Source organism: Jaculus jaculus, chromosome 4, assembly GCF_020740685.1.
Source record: "Jaculus jaculus isolate mJacJac1 chromosome 4, mJacJac1.mat.Y.cur, whole genome shotgun sequence".
Classification (NCBI taxonomy): Eukaryota; Metazoa; Chordata; class Mammalia; order Rodentia; family Dipodidae; genus Jaculus; species Jaculus jaculus.
Window position 1 is genome coordinate 179,894,431 of NC_059105.1, and position 5,751 is coordinate 179,900,181.

The following is a 5,751-nucleotide window of genomic DNA, read 5'->3' on the forward strand; positions in this document are numbered from 1 at the left end:
ACACAAAAGCTAATGCATTAGTTGTATGAATGAGTATTCTTAAAAGGAAACCTTCCAATTTAAATCAAGCATTTAGGTCCATGTAAGCACAACAATCGTGTTGACCATAGTATCATGTGACGTTGCCACACAAAGCATGGAAGGCTATTCCTCTATGATCTTGATTCACTCAAACTGTCCTAATACTCTAGCCAACAGCACTGCAAGACAATTTTTATATAGCAAGACAGTCAACCAATATCCCACTGGTTTTGTTGGTGAAAAAAGAGGAGCACTGTTAATTTTATATTTTGAAAATGTCCAGACTGCCTTCTGAAAAATAAACATTTTACCCAGCTATAGCACTCCTAGGCATATATCCGAAGGAATCATCTCATTTCCTTATAAGTACGTGCTCAACCATGTTTATTGCTGCTCAATTTATAATAACTGGGAAATGGAACCAGCCTAGATATCCCTCAACTGATGAGTGGATAATGAAGATGTGGCACACACAATGGAGTTCTACTAAGCGGTAAAGAAAAATGAAGTTATGAAATTTGCAGACAAATGGATGGACCTGGAAAGTATTATACTAAGTGAGGTAACCCAGGCCCAGAAAGCCAAGCGCCACATGTTCTCTTTCATATGTGGATCCTAGCTACAGATGATTGGGCTTCTGCGTGAGAATGAAAATACTTAGTAGCAGAGGCCAGTAAGGTAAAAAGGAGACATAAAGGGAAGAGAAAGGAAGGGAGGAGGGTACTTAATAGGTTGATATTGTATATATGTAAGTACAATGATTGAGATGGGGAGGTAATATGATGGAGAATGGAATTTCAAAGGGGAAAGTGTGGGGGAGAGGGAGGGAATTACCATGGAATATTTTTTTATAATCATGGAAAATGCTAATAAAAGTTAAAAAAAAATAAAAATAAATAAATAAACAAAACAAACATTTTAGGGCTGTAGAGATGGCTTAGTTGTTAAGGCGCTTGCCTATGAAGCCTAAGATCCATGTTTAACTCTCCAGATCCCATGTAAGACAGCTGAACGAGGTGATGGAAGTGCACAAGTTGCACATGTGTACAAGGTGGTACATGGGTCTGGAATTTGACTGCAGTGGCTGGAGACCCTGGTGCACCAACTCTCTCTCATAAAAAAATGTACAATAATCACAACTGTCCTTCATTTTCTGGTCCATGGTCAAAGGGAGTGTAAACTAGTACTTAAGAGGTTTTTTTACAATCTTGACCACATAATATTTCCCTGTATTTTCTTCTAGAAAGTTTTACACTTCAATGGAGTTCAGGTTTAAGGTTACACTATAATCAGAGCAGATCTAGCATGCTCTTTTAGATCTTTTGAATTAAGGAAATTTTAAATTAAAAATATATAGCATCTCCCATTCTGTAATATAACATCTATGAAAAATCAATTTATTTGAGCTCATATTTCTAATGAGATTCCTACTATAGCCCTGCTATATATTTATTTGTTATTGAGGTGTTCCACTGTATTTTTATCCTTTAACTAGAAGTCCAAATCCCACAAAATGAACTACACATTCTTTTTTTTGTTTTTTTTTATTTTTAGATAAAGAGATAGAGAACTGGTGCACCAGGGGCTCAGCCACTCAAACTGAACCCCAGACGCTTACACCACCTAGTGGGCATGTGCGACCTTGTGGTTGCCTCATCTTTGTGCATCTGACTTATGGGGAATCTGCAGTCAAACATAGGTACTTAGGCTTCACAGGCAGTTGCCTTAACCACTAAATCAACTCTTCAGCCCTATGCATTCTTTAGATAAGTGAGTTTTGCAGTTTTCTGGGAACTCTCAAATTATTAATTTATTTGAATAACATTTTAAAAATGCACCATTTTTCCCACTGCTACAAAATGTAAACATCACTATTTTTACATAGCAAATGTTGCATACCATACATTATTTTATGCTTCTAGTTAGTCTTCCTTCCATTTTTCTTCCTTCTTTTTTTTCTGTTTTTCAAGGTAGGGTCTTACTCTAGCATGGACTGACCTGGAATTCACTTTGTATTCTCAAGAGTGGCCTCGAACTCATGGCGATCCTCCTACCTCTGCCTCCCAAGTGCTGGGATTAAAGGCACACTGACCACCATGCCTAGTCTTTTCTTTTTTTCTCGGTAGGTTCTCCTTCTAGCTCAGGCTGACCTGGAAATCATTATGTAAACTCAGGGTGGCCTTGAATTCACGGCAATCCTCCTACCTCTGCCTCCCAAGTGCTTCCTTCCTTTTATCTTACTGAGTAGCATATTATGGAATTGAACTGGTGTTTAAAAAACAAAGTGACAGGACTGGAGAGATGGCTTAGCAATTAAGTGCTTGCCTGTGAAGCCTAAAGACCCCGGTTCAAGGCTCGATTCCCCAGGACCCACATTAACCAGATGCACAAGGGGGCACACACATCTGGAGTTTGTCTGCGGTGGCTGGAGGCCCTGGCGTGCCCATTCATTCCCCCTCTCTCCCTCTCCCTCTCTCTCTCTCTCTCTCTCTCTCTCTCTCTGCCTCTTTCTCTCTCTGTCTGTCGCTCTCAAATAAATAAAAAAAAATAAACCAAAAAAAAATTTTTAAACAAAGTGACAAAAGCCAGGCACAGTGGCACACGCTTTTAATCCCAGCACTCAGGAGGCAGAGGTAGGAGGATTGCCGTGAGTTCAAGGCCACCCTGAGATGACAGAGTTAATTCCAGGTCAGCCTGGACCAGAGTGAGACCCTACCACGAAAAACCAAAAAAACAAAAAACAAGCAAACAACAACAACAAAAAAACACAAAGTGACCTCTGCCTCAGGATGCAGACAGTTAGAAATATCTAATTGCATATTTAAGGCCAACAAGAACAGCATGAACTTCATGCTCAAGACTTCATGCTAATAATACATAACAGACCTGGGACTGAAATAATTGGTCCAAAACTACCCTGAGAAAGAGAAGCGACTCCCCACCTCTGGCAGGTGAGCCTCACAGCTGGCAAGCTGGTGAAAGTGAAGGACATCACAGAAGACTTCTTTCATTGTAACTTGGGGCACACATCCTTGTACAGGCTCTTCCTTCACACTGGCTACCTGGCAGATACTGTACAGAAAGAACAGACAGACATGCCCTGCATGGCACAGAAATTAAAAAAATAAAAAATCTAAATTTGGGCTAGACAGATGCCTTAGCAGTTAAGGTGCTTACCTACAAAGCCAAAGGACCCAGAAGTTTAAAAAAGCTAAATTTACCTAAGAAGAAATTTACATATATTATTTTAAACTTTCAAAACTTAACTTAGGGAGTGTGATATACAGTCCAAAGGCGAAGGTTCTATTCGTAGCTCTGAATAAGCTTGGCATGCTGGTGCATGCATGCATGGAGGTAGAGACAGGATTATAAGTTCAAGGTCATCTGTAGCTAAATAGTGAGTTGGAGGCCAGACTAAGCTATGAAACAGTTTCAGAGAAAGGAAAAAAAAAAAAAAGACAAGAACCAAGCTCTGATGCTTTCATTGAAAGAAATCTCACTCTATGCAACATTCCCAACAAAATAAGAGGAAATACCTTCCAGCTTTTATCACCCCAAACCAGAACCAACAATGGCATTGGAAGAAAAATCCTAGGCCAATATCCCCCAGGGAACAACACAGATGCAAAAACCAACAACACAATTTTAGGAAGTCAAATCTGAGCAATGTTTGAAAATGGTAATATATAATTCATCTACAAAATGCAAAACTGTTCAAAAATCAGTATCATTCACCAAGGTAAGATCAAATTTAAAAACTACTTAATCATGCCAACAAATATAAGAAAAGTTAAATATTCAAGAGAAGTCTCAGTACCAAGGATTATAAAAAAAAACTACAGATGAATCTATAGGAGAAATTATTCTCTCAAAGATCAGAATGAAGGCAACTAGAATGTCCTATTTTATAATTTTGACTTTACACTCTAGACAGTTCAATGAGATGGGGAAAAAAAGATTAGAAAGAAGTGAAACTGCATGCTTTCAAGTGACATAACTCTTTGTAGAAAAATCTAAAGGGTAAACAAACCACTAGAATTCAAAATGACTTTAGCAAGATTGCAGGATACATGATCAGTAATATATGAAAAGTAAATTGTATTCCCATATATAAGGAATAAGCAACTGGAATTTGAAATTACAAAAATGATATACTCATAGCAAAACCCCATAAATACTTCACTCTAAATTTAACAAGATACATGCAGAATAAAAGAAATAAAAAGTAAGATATAGGGCTGGAGAGATAGCTTAGCAGTTAAGCGCTTGCCTGTGAAGCCTAAGGACCCCGGTTCCAGGCTCGGTTCCCCAGGTCCCACGTCAGCCAGATGCACAAGGGGGTGCACGCATCTGGAGTTCGTTTGCAGAGGCTGGAAGCCCTGGCGTGCCCATTCTCTCTCTCTCCCTCTATCTGTCTTTCTCCCTGTGTCTGTCGCTCTCAAATAAATAAATAATTTTTTTTTTTTTAAAGTAAGATATACTACATTCACAGATTTGAAGACTCACTCATGTTAGGATATAAGTTCTCTCTTAATTGATATTTAATTGACTAAGGCATTTCCAATCAAAATCCTAGCAAGCTCGTGTGTGTGTGTAATTTTAGTTAGTTGTAGTCAAAATTGGCAAAAAACACCCAGGAGCAGCCTGGGGGAGAAAAGGATTTATTTTGGCTTACAGACTCAAGGGGAAGCTCTATGTTGGCAGGGAAAAAACTATGGCATGAGCAGAGAATGGACATCACCTCCTAGCCAACATCTAAGTGGGCAACAGCAACAAGATAGTGTGCCAAACAACAGCAAAGGGAAGATGACTACAGTATCCAAAAGCCTGCCCCCAACAATATACTGTCTCCAGGAGACTCCAAGTCCCAAACTGCTACCAGCTGAGGACCTAGCATTCAGAACACATAAGTTTATGGGGGATACCTGACTCAAACCACCACATTCTGCCCCTGACCCCCATATACTGATAATCATCCATGATGTAAAATACAATGCATTCAGTCCAACTTTAAAAGTCCCCATAGTTTTTATCAATCCCAATGATGTTCAAACATCTCCATAGTCCAAGGTCTTTTGACTGTGCTGCTAAGACCAAAAAACAAACAAAAAACAACCTGTAATGGCACAGAACAAACATGCACACTGCAAAAGATGGTATTGATCACAGCAAATAAAAATTCAATCAATACAAGATTTAAAACAAATTTGTAGCTCCAAGTCTTGACAAGTGTAGCCACTGACAAGTCTCCAAGTGTAATAATTCTAACCAGTAATCAGTCTCTGGAATTTCAATTCTGTCCCTCCAGCTTGACTGCTCACAGCTCCAGGTACACTCCATCTGGTGCCAGTAGCTCTCCTTGGCAGCCATCCCACAGTGCTGGCATCTCCACTATAACCAATGGTTCATCCTCATGACCCCATTGGATCCCCACACAATCTAACAAGCCTGCTTCAGACTGCCCATAGCCATTTCAAAAACAACAACAACTCAGATCCATAATTTACTATTAGCAGACCAGAGACAAGGAGAGAGTGCAAAAAGGGAAACCAAAATGAAAGGGAAGAAGGAAGACAACCAGCCATGGCTTCTTTTCTAGCACTAGTTCTGATACTACCTCATATCTAATACTCCTCATAAATTCAAACTAAAAATTCCTGACATCATTCTCAGACATACTGAGAGCTAGAGAAATCCTTTTAATCTTTTTATATGAAATGAAAAAAAACC